This window comes from Paramisgurnus dabryanus, chromosome 17 (genome assembly GCF_030506205.2).
Source record: "Paramisgurnus dabryanus chromosome 17, PD_genome_1.1, whole genome shotgun sequence".
Classification (NCBI taxonomy): domain Eukaryota; kingdom Metazoa; phylum Chordata; class Actinopteri; order Cypriniformes; family Cobitidae; genus Paramisgurnus; species Paramisgurnus dabryanus.
Genome location: NC_133353.1, coordinates 5,159,308 through 5,178,222, shown reverse-complemented (window position 1 = coordinate 5,178,222; position 18,915 = coordinate 5,159,308). Strand labels below are relative to the sequence as shown.

Here is an 18,915-nt window from a genome sequence, read left to right as displayed (position 1 = left end):
CTAAAAACTAGACTTATTTTCTTAGGTCATTTTGCTCATCAAGAAAATACATAGTAATTAAAATTTTTAGAATTTTTAGTTATTTTTATTGAAAACAAGACAAAAATACTAAGGAAGAAAGTAATTTTTTGCAGTGTACACTAGTTTTTAGACCAAAAATATCAAATGTAAGTGATTTTGTGCATAAAACAAGCAAAAATATATATATATATATCTGCCAATGGGGTAAGCAAATTTTTCTTAAATTTTTCTTGAATTTAGTGTTTAGGAAAAATGTTCAAGATTTTTTTGCTTACCCCATTGGCAGATTTTTTTGCTTGTTTTATGCACAAAATCACTTAAATTTGATATTTTTGGTCTAAAAACTAGACTTATTTTCTTGGGTCGTTTTGCTCATCAAGAAAAAGCACTTAAATTTAGGAATTATTTATATTTTTACTGAAAACAAGACAAAAAGTTTTTCTTGAAAATAATTTTTTGCAGTGCACGCTGCTTTCGGACGCTTGCCACGTACCGTGTAAAATGCCCATAAGAAAGTATGTATATTGTGCCAAAAATTATAAAACTAACATCTAAAAGACTATTGGTTTGCGGTTACTAATAACAAAGCAACATGCTAATTGCGCAAACCATATTAAAAAGCGATAGGCTTTGATGCTGGTTTTCCAATTCCCATTTTCTCGTCTCCACTGAAGGTACCTCTATGTCCGCCACGTAACCACGAAGTAATGGGACCTCTGTTGCACGTTCCAAAAAACTAAAACAAATAGAGTTAATCAATCCAATGTGACAAGCTAGACCTGATGCAAAATTGTACTCGCTCTTTTTATTTAACGTTTTTGAAGTCCATCACATATTAGGGCTACTCCATTGTTATTCTAGGACTGCTGACAACACTTATGAATTTCAGCAGTGCAGTTTGCGACGGCACAGGGTTTAAATGATTGAACTTATACGCACGTGTCAGATTCATTGGTGCGTTGTGAGAAGTAGGACTGAGAATTTATGAAAGGTCTCTCACCTGTTCCCCTTTACAAGCCTTCAGGGATATGCAGATAGGTTAACAACATAACGGCGGGGAAAGGAAATTCATTACATTCTTAAACAAGTTACTCCCATTGGAACAGAGCTGAAAGTCTTCATTTTCATTTTAGGGTCTCCTTATGTACAATGTCGACTCATGTTTCAGGCTTACATTAAGTAATTATTAACATACCCTCAAAAAACACATTTTTGCTCAGATGAAATTTTATGTAACTTGCCATACGATGACGCTACTGTGGTGACCTTGGCTGTTAAGCTCCATAATAGTGAAAAACTGCATAAACGTTGTCCACCTGACTGCACTATATTTCATATCTTGTAAAGCCAAGTGAGGTTTGAGATTTTTGTGATTAAAAATCAATGGTGCATCATGCATCATGTAGTGTTTTGGCAAGAGCTGTGTAAAAATGTCTACTTGTGTTTTAACTTAAAAAACAGCATTGACTTTAGAATAATGTTGGAAAGTAAATGATAAAAAGTGATTTTAAACTGATTTTAATTGGGTGCCATGACTAACTTTTTATGCGTTTTTGCTTACCGTATTTTCCGGACTATAAGTTGCACTTTTTTCATACTTTGGCTGGTCCTGCGACTTCTAGTCAGGTGCGACTTATATGTCAAAATTAATTTATATGAACCAAGAGAAACTATTACCGTCAACAGCCGCTCTAAGCTGCTCTTGTATTCATGTAATTCAATGGATTCAGTGATGTGGAATGACTTCGTGACCTTTTTGAACTTGATTTGGCTTGTTGTGTTAATTTAGCCTATTTAGTCTCCCAGGTAAGTTCGATATGCTATTGTGTTCGGTGAATAAATGGTAATGTTACGTTAACATGTACAGACACCTTTTCAGCCTGTTGTTCTGTGTGCTATTGTTTAGTTGAATAACTTGCCTTTTCAGATTAAATGTCTGTTCTTGGGCTTTGATTTTGTGAAATCAATTTCTAAATAAACACGACAAATAGTCCAGTGCGACTTATATATGTTTTTCCTCTTCAAAACGCATTTTTGACTGATGCGACTTTACTCTGGAGCGACTTATATTCCAGAAAATACGGTACATTTTAAACTCAAATGTAAAATCTTTCCAACACTCTGACACTGACTTCCGTTGTGACAAACCGTGAATTTAAAATAGACGTTACTGACACAACCTTAACCTCATTTCAGCACATAAGCTCATGGCCTGAACATTTCTGGGCTAAATTGTGATATTGGATTACACACAATAAATACATTCAAGAGTTTAAGGCTAAACATGCAACACCAAAACCAATAAAAAATGCATCCATGCATGCACACATGATGAACATTTCTACACTCTTAAAAATAAAGCTACAAAAGCTGTCAGGATGGTATTGTTTCAAAAAGTACACATTTGTACCAAAATAGTGCATATTAGTATACCTTAAAAAATATTTGACTATATTCTTACCTCAACTTAGAAGAATGAATACATACCTATCTTTTTTCAATGCGTGCACTTAATCTTTGTACAGCGTGTGGTGAATGTGTTAGCATTTAGCCTAGCCCCATTCATTCCTTGGGATCCAAACAGGGATCAATTTAAAAGCCACCAAACACAAAAATGAGAACTATATTGTATGGCGGAAGAGCACTAAAGCCCGATTTATAGTCGTGCGTAAGCTCTATGCCGTAGCTACGCCGTAGGTTATCCGTAGCTCTGCGTAGCCTGACGTGCACCTCGCTAAATTTTTAACAGCGGGTCAGATTGGTCCACCAGAACCCCTCCGGTCAGGTAAAAAACTGTGTCATAGGTATTTCCGTTTGGGACGGTGAAAACAAAGATGAGCCAAGTTGAGGAGTGAACTCAAACTGCAACAAAAGTCGCTGTTTATTTACTTCCATCATTGCTGATCTTCTCAAATCATACAAGTTGCTGTTGCTTCTTCGTTTGTGGGTTAACTTGCCAAGCTGCTTCTTCATTGGCGGTCGCGCTGCTACTGTGGTTACACGCGTGGATACAGCCTACCTGCGGTCTGAGCATGTGTTTGCATGTCGACACAGACGATGACGCAAAAGTAAAAATGAAAACCTGCGCGGAACCGACGCAGAACCAATGCCTTCGCAGCTACGCCGTAGGACCTACGCATGACTACAACGAGCCCTTTAGTTTGCAGCACTTCGACCTCGGCGCACATTAACATCATCCCTCCCCCTCTCGCTCAAACTTCCGTCAATGTTACTGTGTCCGAGGTCAAAGTGCTGCAAACTAAGTGCTCTTCCGCCATAAAATATAGTATACCTACTCTTATTACACGGCTCTCTGGAATGCTTGATTCTGATTGGTCAGTTGAGACATTTGCAGGTTCGTTCTTTTCGAATAATAACCGCTCCAAAATAATAACGCATAGCCGGTACTACTTTTACGAGTAAGATCGCTCCGCGCCAATAAAGATCAATAAAGATTACTGTTTGTTTGGCGCCATCTTGTGACAAACACTGGACAACCACGACAAGACACAGAGAGCTTACTGAGACTGAACTTGACAAAATAGAGCATGACAGCTACGAAGCCAACACACACAAAAATACAAAATGGGGATTAAAACTTCTCAAAGACTGGCTAAAAGAGAAAAAATGGAGACAGACAAGTATGAAGCAGAGGATCTTAATAAGGTATTACGATCATTTTATGCATCTGTGCAAAGTTTCGCGGAAGGATAAAAATGTTAATTTAAAACAAATATGCCAATAAAATGTTTCAAATTAATATTCATGTCCAGTTTTTTTCTTATGTGACAAGTAGCCGTGTAATAAGCGGGATAATGTAGAGTCAGCCGGTAGTTATCGGGAAATAAGCCCCTTCAGTGTGATACAAGACCCTCCGCTTCGCGTCGGGTCCTGATCACACTGTCGGGGCTTATTTCCCGATAACTACCGGCTGCCTCTACATTATCCCTTACGTATACTATACTCGCAATACTTACTCGTGTAACTACTAATGTAACAGTCTTTAAATAGGGAAGATATGGAAGTGTTTGGTGGCTTCTAAATTCATCTCTGTTTGGATCCTAAGCAATGAATGGGACTAGACTAAATGCAAAAACATTCATGACGCGCTGTACAAAGATTAAGTGTACGCATTGAAAAAGATAGATATGTATTAATTCGTCTAAGTTGAGGTAAGAACATAGTAAAATATTGAAAACAGTCGTGTTTTCCTTTAAAGGTACCAAATGTAAACATACAATGGTATTAGGACCTTTTCAAAGGGTACTGTACCAGTGACAACTTTTGTATTTTTTTCCTATAAAATATTTTGTAACCAGAATTTGTGTCCGTCCAAAGCATGAGACATAACTCAGAACAAAGTAAAATATACTTTAATAGATATCTCGACTCCAAAACTATGAATAAAAGTAATTGACCAACCATTTAAAAGCTCAATGACTACCATTTTACGACAACAATGCTACCCCACACTGTAAAAAAATCCTTGTTGCATTTAATTTTAACTTAATTTTACAATTCATTTCAACTTTCTTGACTAGTGAGGAGTTAAAATAAATAAATTATAGAAATAAAGTTATTTCAACTTCATTTTTATAATGTATACTGTAGCAACTAGGGATGCACTGATAGGATTTTTTTGGGCTGATACCGATACCGATTTAAACAGACAACTTCTGGCCGATACCGATGCCGATACCGATATTAAACACTTGTATACAATACTATACAGTTGGTCTATTACCTTGTTTATTTCTGCATCAAATTATTTTTACTGAACATGGATTGGATCTAATTAACATTCAACTGACCAACATAATAAGAGAGGCACAAATTAAGCTAAAACAAAAATAATAAGACAGCATGACAACCTTCAAAGGTGGTTTTTGCTATTCAGCATTTCTTTTATTAATTCATTTTTTTTTACATTTAATGGATTTCTTTATGCAGTTAATTATTAAACAATCAGTATCGGCCTTTCTCGTGCTATTGCCGATATGCCGATTGTTTCAAATTCATCAAAAATTGGCCGATAACTATCGGCAGCCGATACATCGGTGCATCACTAGTAGCAACTCCTTGCTAGTCAAAAAAGTTGAAATGAATGGTAAAATTAAGTTAAATTTAAGTGCAACAAGGATTTTTTTACAATGTCGCAATGATTTTAGCATTTCCACAGATTGTACGCTCTAAATACCTAAATATTTGCGTTCGTGCATCGCATCATTTATCAAATACACAGATGGCATACAAGGAAAATATCAGCTGAACCAGCAAGAAACTGTGGTGAAGAAATGCGTTACAGATGTTTACATTTAGAAAAGTATAATATTTGGTTGTTGTACCGTATGATCAGGAAAACACAAACCACATATAACGTATCTATCTTGTATTAGCCTAAAGGGGTTTATTTTGTCATAACAACCGGCTAAATGCAACACGAGTAAATAAATGGAAATGAAAAGGAAAGAGACAGCGGAGTGACAAATTTACCATAAAGTAGTACCGGGCAATGAGACTTGTGGTTTTCGGATGAGCGGTGTGTTATGAGTGGATGGCAGACCACAAAATGTTGAGTGTATTTTTATGGTGTTTTATAAAAACATAAATATAACAGATAATGATCAGATTGGATTCCACTGGGATTCATTACAAGCAAACTCCTATCTTTCATCGGTTTGTTTTGCCAATATGGGGTAAATGACATGAAGATGTGACCTGGATCAAGATAAATATACAAAAGTGCAAGAGTCTCATGACTGACAGTGCATACCATCCCATTTGATTTAATAAAGGCTTTCTTTATGTGCTCATTTCAGACGACCACAGCTGGAGCTCTGGAGGCAATGCTGTTTTATTGGACTTAACACGTTTCAACATGTTGTAGTTCTCTGACCATATAGCAACAGGACACACTTTCTGTTGAGCAGCCTGCTTTTGAACTTTAACGTAGTTGCTGTGCGGTAGGTGGCCTTAAAACTTCCCAGGGTTTGTGGAGGCACAGTATGATAAGAAATAAATGAAAACACGAAGCAATAACCTCTAACTCTAAAACATACAGAGCGCAGCCCTACACATTTCACTTTAAAGCACATCTTTTGGCTTTTCAGATTAAGCTTTTTCTTATTGTGCAGTATGAAACGTGTGTTTGGATGAAGCTGACCTACACGGTGCTCCTTCAAGTCTGTGATTAATTACAGGATGTATTTCCAAAGCATTAGATATCTAGAGCAAACAAGCATACGCAATGGCCAGAGACCCGCGCAGCACCAAAACAAGATCCGTCAAGAAAGAGAATAGTAGCCAATCTCGACCATGACACGAAATCAACAACGCAAACACATTATCTGTTTTTTCACTACTTCGAATAGCCACAAACATGTACTCTTTACCCTAAAGGAGGTCTATGTTCTAACTCGATGTGTTTTAACAAACTATCCAAAAAATGAGGGAAACAGACCTACGCGGTGTCCTCCTGGGAACTTTCCATGTTGACCGATCTGCTATTCAGCTCCAATCTGCTACAACAAGAACGTCTCTGATGTTATTACAATTTCAGACGATGCAGAAACGCTCCAGATATCTGCTGTCCGTCAATCTTCGGCTCTATTGCAACCACCTGGTCCGCAAGTGGAGTGAGTTACGATTCACGATTTATCCCTTGGTATTTGAAAGCAATGAGCAAACAAGGGTTTCTAATGGCCTGTGCCTCAATTAAACTAAAATATGGCCATGAGAAGTTCCACTTGATGGTTTTTGGAGTTTATGGTCAACCTAACTTACTCAAACTGGTTTATCGAGCGCAAGCGGTCACCGTGTCATTGATGTGCGTTTCGCTCCTTCGCGTAATTATGGATACCATTCGTTCGGTTTCGACATGGTACTGTATATTCAGACATGAACAAGGTTTTAACATAGAAAAACACAACACATGCTTAGATTGAATTTGTTGTATGACCACACTGCAGTGCGTAATGGTTTCCAGCTGTGTTCTCTCGGTGGGACAGGGCAGAGTAATGGCCATGTTGGTTGGTCTGGTGGTTTTCTCTTTAGTAAGAGTTGGGGTCCTGTGGGATTCTGAACAAAGACATTGAGTAAAATGGTGTATAGTTCAAAATAAAAAGAAATGTTTCATTTGATGTTGAAGGATGACAAATGGCAGTTTTTTTCTAATCTGAATGGCATTTGGGAGATTTAAACAACTTTAAAGTATGCTTGTGATGAATTCTGTGTGTGCTGTCATAATATACATATTTCTTGTTTTGTTTTTTTGGAATTTGTACTCGGTGAACTTCTTTTAATAAAAAAAAAAACAAGAAAACTAAGTAGATTTTTACATTTTCTGAATAAAATCTATTGCGTTTTCATGCTGGGTGATTGCCAGGATGGTGTTAAAGTACTTTTTTTTTTTGGGGGGGGGGGGGGGGGTTATACCCCCAAATTCTTGGGATTAGGGGCTTGTTTGAATAGGCAAAAGTGGCATTAATAATAAAAAAGATTCATTTAATTATAATCAGGACCAAACAAGTTGTGTGTTATCCCAAAGTGATCCCATAAGAATATGTGTATCATTGTACCACACGTACATTTACTTAAATTTACATACACACTAAAATGTATAATATTGACATGTTTACAGGACTAATACATTAATTATTACATTTTTAACGTTACGCAATATTAAATAAGACTACAGTTTAAAATCTTAAAATGAATAACATTTCTGTATTCATTTAACCATTTTATCTAGTTTGTTTGCCATGACACACAAAAGGTATTTTCTCCTCAGACTGATCTCACAGAAAGTCGTGTTATAGTCACAAAAAATTTATTTATTCATGGCATGAAATTCAGCTTTTGTTCGCACAACTTTTTATAAATAGTTTCTCGTGTCCGTGGCACGACTTTCTTTTTCGTGGTAATTTATTTATTGTTTTCTCATAGTTTTTTCTATTTTCTTACCATTGTTGCTTGGGTTCGGGGTTAGAATCACTTTCTGTTACCTAACTCTAACCCCAACTTCAAGCGAGAACAGTTTTTAAAGGGGAAGAAAAACATGTAGAAACCAATACATAAAAGTACATCCTAACCCAAACCCCAAATCTAACACCAAGTGACAATGATTTAAAAATAGGAAAAAACTATGAGAAAACAATACATAAAATGACACGAAAAAGAAAGTCGTGCCATGGACACGAAAACTATTTATAGGAATTTGTGCGAGTGACACAAAAAAGACATTCGTGCTCAAGACACAAAAAAGCTACATTTCGTGCCATGGACAAAAATTTTTTTATCACATTTTTCATGACTATAACACAACTTTCCAAGAGATCATGTTGTTTCTTCTGCACAGTCTTCTCCTATGCAATAATAATTCCACCAAAACACAACATAAAGTCACAAACGATGTTAGTTTTATTTATTCGCTGTAATCCACAGGTTTAAAGTTGATACGACTACGAGGCACAGATCCAAATTCAGTCACTTATCCAGTCATATTAGGGTGGGGTATTTTAAACAAGTGGTTTTGCACCTATTTGGCTCCCCCTACTGGCTTAACTTGCAATCTTATTACTGATTGGCTGACTTTGCTGCCACTCAAAAAATGTAGCCAATTATTTTAAAGTGGAGGGGCAGTGAGATGCCTGTGATGTCAGAAGCATCAGTTTTTCATATTGGGCCGTTTTCTGGCTGACATTTCTAAAAGAGGAATTTCTATGAGACTGAGATGTTTAGCATGTTTAGCACTTTTTGTATGTTCGTGAATGCGGGTAGACTACCATTATTCAACAAAGACAAGGTAAAAATGGTTTTTCATTCTCTGTCCCCTTTAAAAAAGTAACTCAAATATTAATGTGTACATTTAAAAAGTAATGCGTTACTTTACTCGTTACTTCAGACAAGTAATATTATTAGGTAATGCACGTTACTTGTAATGCGTTACCCCCAACCCTGGCTATACATCACAGATTTGTGACATTGCTGTCTTTCAGTCTATGTACTTTTGAAATTTAAAATGCACGCCTTGACAAAGAGAAGCTGGATTAATGCCCTGGTGGATTAATAACTTTAAAATTTCTCTGTTCTTTTGGTACTGCTTTTGAAATTTCGCAATTAATAAATTATTGTGAGTACACTTGTCTGTCTGTTATGCTTTTTATTTCTAACAGTAAGTTACATGATTTAATAAATTGTTTTGGGTATGTTTAGTAGTAGGACTATATAAGCGGCTTAAAATATCTTTTAAATGCTATATTGTTTCTATTGTTACTAAATTTTCCTACAAATTTCTGTCCATTACGTTGCATTAGTATAAAAAGATTTTAATACTATGTATTAACAGTGAGACCAGGCCGGTTATCCAGATCATCGCATCATGCCAAAAGCAAATGATTAAAACAACTGTGTGTTGGAGAGAGCGCATGCTTCACCAACCATAAAGAAGTTCGAGCATTAATATTAACATACAGGTATACAGTGGACGGTTAATGTTTAAAATATATATAACAGCTCAGTCTTTACACCGAAAGAATGTGTTCAAATGTACAAATGTTATTTAGCGTTGCTATCTGCAAGTGCATCTTGATAAAACACCGCAGTAAATGCATTTGTAGCTTGTGACTGATTAAGCTTCGCCAATGTTATAAGTCTTTCTTACAGTATGTGGTTTGGCTGACACTGCAGTTAATGTCACATTGACCTCCATCCCCCTGTGAGGTAGCTTTGCCTCCTGACCGACTCCAAGGGTCCTTGCTGATTTGTGCCTTGAAGGAGAGAGAGACCGTTTAATAGGCGAAGAGTAAAGAAAGCAAGAAGCTTGGAAGAAAGCGTTTCTTTGTGTTTTAAGAGAGATTTTGGCTTGGATGATTCTCCACCTACCTCCTCCCTTTTTGCCTCCTCTACAGCTCTGCTCCTGACCGCAGGGTCCGCGGGGACACCAGCTCTGTAATTTCATACAAGTCAAACATACTCAACTTCTGTTTCCATTTTGAGGCAAAGGTAAAGTCGTCCCTCCCCCATGAAGAAAGGCTTTGTTTGACAAGTATCTCTTTTTGTAAGTGAAAAGGGGGCACCGGACCCCAGCGTACGTGTTTGTATCTTTTCAGTGGTTCATTTGTAATCCCACGCAGGGGCTGCATTGGAAATGTCAGCAAAGATGTTATTCATTTAGGAGCGTATGATGGGGGTGAGAACTATCAGGTGAAACTCACGGAAACATGTCAGGATTAAGTCCTGGTCATAATTCACACAAAAATAGAAAGGAATAATGCAATTAAACTTTTGCATAAAGAAAATAAAGCATATTTTACGTCATTTAAGGTATTAGTTACTCTAAAAGGTTTTTTTTTTTTTAAGTTGAATCAACTCAGAATTTTCAGCTAACTTTATTTAAGTTAAATCAACTTTTTTACAGTATAGTTCTCATGATGGTTTTTGTAATCGTCATTATTCCCTTTAAAATATTTACTAAAAGTACCAATCGTTAAATAATTTAAAAATAAAAAATTAAATGTGGTTACACTGAAAAAAAATATTCATTCTATTTACTAATTTTTTTAAAGGATTAGTTCATTTTCTTAAAAAAAAATCCAGATAATTTACTCACCACCATGTCATCCAAAATGTTGATGTCTGTCTTTGTTCAGTCGAGAAGAAATTATGTTTTTTGAGTAAAACATTCCAGGATTTTTCTCATTTTAATTGACTTTAATGGACCCCAACACTTAACAGTTTTAATGTAGTTTACAATTGCAGTTTCAAAAGACTCTAAACGATCTCAAACGAGGCATAGGTATCTGGCGAAACGATTGTCATGTTTGGCAAGAAAAATAAAGTTCAAGTGTTACATATATGAAACGCACATTTGCGGACCATTTTAAACAATAAACTGACACAAAGACATTAGTATCATTTCACATACAACAACTTCGGAGTGGTCCTCTTTCTCCAAACTTGTAAACACTGGGGCGTAGTTTTGCATACGTCATCCGTGACCTCTTGACGTGAGGACGTATTACGTGAGGTCGCGCTGCGCATCACAGGACCGGGGATAGACGAGAAGATGCGGTTTAAAAGTGCAAAAATGATAATCGTTTCGCTAGATAAGACCCTTATGCCTCGTTTGGGATCGTTTAGAGTCTTTTGAAACTGCAATTTTAAACTGCATTAAAACTAATAAGTATTTGGGTCCATTAAAGTCCATTAAAATGAGAAAAATCCTGGAATGTTCTCCTAAAAAAACATAATTTCTTCTTGACTGAACAAAGAAAGACATAAAAATTTGGTGGTGAGTAAAATTATCTGGATTTTTTTTAAAGAAAATGGACTAAACCTTTAAGGTAAGTGGTTGCAATCAATTTATTTAAGCTACATTTAAACAAATAAAATGTAATTAATAAAATGTATTATTTTTCCTAAAAAAATCATTCTGGACCACAAAATCAGTCACACGGTAGCAATAGCCAACAATATATTGTTTAATTTTTTAATGCCAAAGGTCATGTTCCATAAAGATATTTTGTACATTTTAATACCGTAAATATATTAAAAACTTTATTTTTATGAGCGGATGCATTTGCTAAGGACTTCATTTGGACAACTTTCAATATTTTGATTTTGGTGCACCCTCAGATTCACGCTTTTCAAAAAGTTGTATCTCAGCCAAATATTGTCCTAACAAACCATACATCAATGTAAAGCTTATTTATTCAGTTCAAATTATGTATAAATCTCAATTTAAAAAATAATTGACCCTTATAACTGGTTTTGTGCTCCAGGGTTACCTTTGTTTTTTATGCAAAGTATCATTACTTTATCGCTTCTCTTATATTTTGGTAAAAATCTGATCCAGACATGTTCCTGAGAGGATTAGTGATTCCTTATCATCGTTTGGTCATGAATCTACATTAGGTTTCTGTTCACTATGAGCACTGGAGGAGGCCCTGATAGTCCCTTTGCCAAAATCGTGTCAAGGAGCTCAGGGAACCGTTGTCATTCGCAACAAAAACTGTCTGCACAAAATCAATCATTGGCCGCCAACATGTGGTTAATTACAGGTCCACATACCGCAGTCCTGACAGAATGCACATAGTGAGGTCTGAACCCATTACACTGTTCCCAAAGCACTCCAAAATTCAGTTTCCATCCTAAAATAAACCTAAAGTAAAGAGTTTATGGTTGCACTTGTTTCAAGACTGTATTGTCTTTAAATCCATTTTTTTGTCATGTTGGATGAAGTTATGTGTGTGTGTTGGGAAAGATTGGGGATTTGACCAATATAACCAATTGAGATCAGGCTAAAAATATCATCATATAAACTTAAATTAATTCTAATCATTGACTAAACATTTTTTATTTTCACTGCAAGAACTCAAAAAAAAACACACACACTGAAATGACTGTGGAAGAGGCTTTTAACATCAGTATGCTCTTAAAAGAGTTCAGTTCGTGCAGTTAAATATTTCATGTTTTGGTTGGTAATGAACTTGGTTAAACTCTAAAGGGTCAGCGTTTTTGTTTGGCTGTCACAGAGAGGTTAAACATAATTCCTGTGGCTAACCAATGTTAGGGCATGCCTCGGTTAGAAAGGCTATTTAAAGGTGATGCTTTTTCCTACATTATTTCATTAGGGCATGCTTCTAGCACCCAATAGGAAAATTCAGAAAAACAAAAAAATAAAATACATCAACAGTCAGAAATAAGACAAAAACAAAAACATCACCTGGGGCTGGTGATTGGTTGCAATCAATTTATTTAAGCTACATTTAAAAAAAAAAAAAAACCTTTAGTTTGAATGTAGCTTAAATAAATTGATTGCAACCACTTACCTTAAAATTGAGAAAAGTGAATGAATCATTTTTGTCAGTGTATGTGTTCGGCGTTTCATGTGTGTTGCTAGTCATGTCAAAATATGTGTTCGTTGCATAATGTGAACCATGTGCATAGTGCCTCTTGTCAAAATATGTGCCTGCTGCACACGCGTCCAAAGGGTTCATGATGAAAGAAATGCTCACGTTCACCAAATACGTTCACCAAATACTCGCAAGACACTAACTTAACACTAAACTCTGATTGAGATTAAGCGAGTATCTGACAAACGTGAGCGTGTCTTTTATCATAAAAAAAGTTTACATGACGGCTGAACACATATTTTGACATGATGAGCCAGACACATGACGGGCTAAATACATGTTGTGATGAGCTTTGCATTTTGACAGATAAGATGCTATGTAATAAAAAATACATCAATATAAACATCCGTGGTTCACATGCATGTCATGACATTTTCATATTTAAATGTGACTGTCTGTATGGTTTTACTCTGAAACACACATGCTTACAGTCATCTCGTAAAAAGCAATAATGCAAACATTGTGTTAAAGGGGCCGTGGAGTGGGTGGAAAATGTAAGTGATATCTTGGTTTAGCTCATCTATCTATCAGCAGGTTTTCTCCGTCAGCACTGTGTACCCCCAGCTGAATGTAAACAAGCCGTTCTGCTGCTCATAAAAGTTCAGACACAAACTAAAACTCCAACATCAGTCCTCAAACTATAGCACTTGGGAAATACAACAATCCACATTGGGCATTTTAACTAAATATTCAGATCCAATAGCTCTTTAAAAGTACGGTACCATTCAATAAATGGAGTTACTGTTTAGACATTACAATGACACGGTAGAATCATATGATGGATAGTAATCTACAACCAATTCACATATTTAAAAGATGAAAACACTTCACTCATTTAAAGGGTATAAACTTTAAAGGAGACATTTCACATGACTTTTTTAAGATTCCAAATAAATTGTTTGAGTCCCCAGAGTACGTATGTGACGTTTTAGCTCAAAATACCATATAGATCATTTATTATAGGCTGTTTAATTTGCCACTTCGTAGGTGTGAGCAGAAATGTGCCATTTTGTGTGTGTCCTGTTAAATGCAAATGAGCTGATCTCTGCAATAAGTGGCAGTGTCTTGGTTGGATAGTGCAGATTAAGGGGCGGTATTATCCCTTCTGACATCACAAGGGGAGCCAAATTTTAATTACCTATTTTTTTCACATGCTTGCCGAGAAAAGTTTACCAAAAGTTACTGGGGTTGATCTTTTTTACATTTTCTAGGTTGATAAAAGCACTGGAGGCCCAATTATAGCAATTAAACATGGAAAAAGTCAGATTTTCTTGATATGTCCCCTTCAAAAAGCTTGAATGTACTTGTGCTATGTATACTTTATTTATTATTATACATAGACAGACAGACGGACAAACAGTCAAGATAAATAGATAGACAGACAGACAGACAATTCAAGAAAGATAGACAGATAGACAAACACACACACACACACACACACACACATTTTCAAGACAGACAGACAGACAGGTACAGACAGACAATTTAAGTTAGACAGACAGACACACACATTTTCAAGACAAACAGACAGACAGACACGTACAGAAAGACAATTTAAGAAAGACAGACAGACAAACACATTTTTAAGACATACAGACAGACAGACACATACATAAAGATAATCTATTTAATACAGGCAGGCAGGCAGGCAGGCAGACAGACAATTTAAGAGAGACAGGTAGACATACACATTTTCAAGACATACAGACAGACAGGTACAGACATAAATACAGGTACAGACATAAAGACAGACAGGCAGGAAGACAGACAGGCAGGTACAGGCAGACAATTTAAGATAGACAGATAGACAGACACACAGATATACAGACAATTTAAGATAGACAGACAGACAGACAGACAATTTAAGATAGACAGACAGACACATTTCAAACAGATATACAGACAATTTAAGATAGAAAGACAGACAGACACATTTTTAAGACATACAGACAGACAGGTACATACATAAAGACAATCTATTTAAGATAGACAGACAGACAGGCAGGCAGGCAGGCAGGCAGACAATTTAAGATAGACAGGTAGACATACACATTTTCAAGACACACGGGTACAGACATAAAGACAGACAGAAAGGAAGACAGACAGGCAGGTACAGGCAGACAATTTAAGATAGACAGATAGACAGACACACAGATATACAGACAATTTAAGATAGACAGACAGACAGACAGACAATTTAAGATAGACAGACAGACACATTTTCAAGACAGACAGACAGGTACAGGCAGACAATTTAAGACAGACAGACAGACACATTTTCAAGACTGACAGACAGAGAGAGAGAGAGAGAGAGAGAGAGAGAGAGAGAGAGAGAGAGAGAGAGAGAGAGAGAGAGAGACAGACAGACAGACAGACAGGCAATTCAAGACAGAGATACAGACAAATAAACAGGCAGACAGACAATTTAAGACAGATAGACAGACAGACAATTTCAGACAGATAGACAGACAGACAGACACATTTTCAAGACAGACAGACAGACATACAGACAGACAATTTAAGACAGACAGACAGACAGACACATTTTCAAGACAGACAGACAGACAGACAGACAGACAGACATACAATTTAAGATGGACAGACAGACAGAAACATTTTCAAGTCCGACAGATGTACAGACAGACAGACCATTTAAGATAGACAGACAGACAGACACATTTTTAAGTCCGACAGACAGACAGGTAGAGACAGACAGACAAACAAACAATTTAAGATAGACAGACAGACACATTTTCAAGACAGACAGACAGACAGACACATTTTTAAGTCCGACAGAAAGACAGGTACAGACAGACAGACAGACAAACAATTTAAGATAGACAGACAGACAGACAGACAGACAGACAGACACATTTTCAAGACAGACAGACAGGTACAGACAGATAATTTAAGATATACAGACAGACACATATTCAGGACAGACAGACAGACAGGTACAGACATACAATTTAAGAAAGACAGACAGACAGACACAATTTCAAAAAATATGGTAAAAAAACTGTCATTGGGATGGTACCCTAAAGTCAGAACTAACAATCCAGTAAAAGACATTAATCTTAGGCTACTTTCACACTGCAGGCTGAAACAACCCAATTCCGATTTTTTTGCCCCTATGCGACCTGTTTCTGATCTTTTCATGACAGTCTGAACGCTGAACGACACAGATCCAATCTTTTCAAATGTGACCCAGGCCACTTGGGTATGTGGTCCTGAATCCGATACGTATCCGATCTTTTGAAATGCGACCTCCGTCTGAACGGCCAGGGCACATGTATCTGACCCGTACGTCATTGATACGCTACAAACGTCATAATTCTGCGTTGAAGTAGTCGGGAACGAGAAGATAAACAACAACCATTTCGGACGTTGCTAACACTGCTCCTCAAAATGCCATGGCAAAAAACCTTGCTCTCCTTCTTTTTAATTTTCTTCTTAAAACGAGAAGATTGTAATTGTGCTGGCTCCGTTGGGAAAATAACTTTAATATTCCAAAAAGAGCTCCGCTGTTGACTACACTGTTGTTGACATCCATGTTTAACGTTAGCTACTTCTGCAAACAACGAGTGACGTCATTGACCGTTTAGTACCCTTCTGTGCATGCGGGTCACTTCTGGGTTATTTCACGTTCACACAGGAGATCACAAAAGGTTGCATTTAATTGGACATGTGAAATGCCTTGCAAAAAAATTTTGTTTTTTCAAAAAATCGGAATTGAGCATTAAGCCGTGCAGTGTGAACGTAGCCTAATTTGCATATCAAGTTAATTGGCATAATCTAGTTTGAACAACATACGTTTCTCGTGTTTGGAAGTGATCACTAAACTGTGCTCATTAGATGAGAAAAACTGCTAGTAAGGAGATATTTACCACACTAAACGGTTTCCATACACACAGGTCTGGTAACCAGACTCTCCAAGCTTCCGGCCCTCAGTCAGACTCAACTTTAATAATGTACTCGTCTGTTTGATCCCACCAGAGGATAGCTGACAAAAAGCTTTGCTCACGTGGAGCCAATTTCCCACCTTAATTACAAACACCCGAGAGCAGCATTTAGCGACATAACCCTTTAAAATAAAGAAGTGGTGTTGGGTGGAAGGCAGGTGATTGTAAAGTAATTACTGTATGTTTAAGACAATTTGTGGCACTTCCTCCCTGCTCCTCTTTTTTGTAAAGGGGGAGAAGATCTGGCAACCAAGCAAATACAGTTTCAGTGAGTCACGTGATCTTCAGACCTGAAAAGAGGCTTTGTCAACTTCCTTCAGTGTTAAAGCAGATGTTTGGCTTGGGATCGGACCAGAGTGGCAAAGTCGTACGGTGGGAAAACCGAGGCAGGAATGCAGTGCTGTATAGTTTGCAGACACCCAAAGTCGAATGTTTAACAGAGATCTATTCGAGATAACTTTTGTTCAAATAATTTCTGGTTTTTGAGAGCACCTCAGAACTACCAAAAACCAGGTTGCTTTTTGTTATCTTACGCCGCAACCTGAAAACATATCGTCTCCTTGAGCTATTTTCCATTTAGTCTAAAATAAGAGCTCTGGCCGTAATCTAGTACAAAACCTTATCTGCTTTTATCAGCTAGTTTGGGATTCATGCCAAGACGTGGCGCACACACCTCCAGAGGTTTTCCATTGAAGGCACCTCATGGCTATTATTGGTTCCAGATGTCGTTTCCGCTGCCTTGTGAAAACAAGTCGGCTTTCGCTGGCCTTGATCTTCCTGCTCCAACAGCATTGAGCTGTGTCATGGCAAAGACAAAGGCTGCCTGATGAAGAAAATACACGCTCAGGAAAAGTGCCATCACAGCAAAGCAAAATACATTGATCGGCACAAAACATCAAAAAAACAGAAATGTTTAAAACAGAATAGAACTAGTATATAAGAGGCTGTTCTTTATTGTGAAAAATCACGGGCCGTTATTCGGCACGACATGAAGTGGAGTTTACTCCAACCACTTTACAGCACAGCATCTCATATCTATCTTATTACTATTATAAAACGCTTATTACACAATACAAATAGTAAAGTGAATAAATATGTATCAACATAACTTTTAAAAGGTAAAATCACTAAAAGTATTCCTTTCCCCCGAAAAAATAATCCCTGACCGACTGTGAACAGCAACAGAATGTTTTACACATGTTTATGTTGCTAATGGGGTTGTGCAGTGATACCAAAGTCCATTTCCGAAAGTCGCACCATGTTTGCAAACGCCTCCAGGCAGTTGTTTCAGTCATGCAAGACTGAAGTCGTACCTACTTGAATAGGGAAATACTAATTTTTCAAAATCGTGTGCTTAAATCACAATTAAACTAAATATTTACAACTAACATAACCTGACATCAATTGTGTTACAACTTTTGTCTCTTAAAGGGACACTCCACTTTTTTGAAAATAGGCTTATTTTCCAGCTCCCCTAGAGTTAAACATTTGATTTTTACCGTTTTGGAATCCATTCAGCCGATTTCCGGGTCTGGCGCTAGCACTTTTAGCATAGCTTAGCATAATCCATTGAATCTGATTAGACCATTAGCATCACGCTAAAAAATCAACAAAGAGTTTCGATAACTTTTCTATTTAAAACTTGACTCTTCTGTAGTTACATTGTGTTATAAGACCGACAGAAAATTAAAAGTTGCAATTTTCTAGGCAGATATGGTTAGGAACTATACTCTCATTCTGGCGTAATAATCAAGGACTTTGCTGCCGTAACATGGCTGCAGAAGGTGCAATTACATTACGCAGTGCCCAAATATAGTCCCCTGCTGTCGAAAGTTACTAAGGGGACTATTTTCGGCTGCTGCGTAATATCATTGTGCCTCCTGCAGCCATGTTACGGCTGCAAAAGTCCTTGATTATTACACTAATCTTTTTCTATAGCGTCATTGGCAGGGCAAGCCGAGCGTTTTTGAGGTGAATGTGCAGTAACACAATCACGAGCATCCATTAAGGTCGTATGT

The 18,915-nt window shown here is 37.0% G+C and overlaps 1 long non-coding RNA gene across 1 annotated transcript in view; it reads right to left on the bottom strand.

Moving 5' to 3' along the window:
• Positions 1 to 9,591: 9,591 nt before the first annotated feature.
• LOC141280929 (uncharacterized) overlaps positions 9,592 to 18,915 on the bottom strand; it is a 51,516-nt gene continuing 42,192 nt past the window's right edge. Inside the window, exons 3-4 of the long non-coding RNA XR_012335270.1 lie at positions 9,904 to 9,967; positions 9,592 to 9,788 (exon numbers count right to left, since the gene is read on the bottom strand). This is a non-coding gene — a long non-coding RNA (uncharacterized lncRNA). The remainder of the gene's footprint in view (positions 9,789 to 9,903; positions 9,968 to 18,915) is intronic.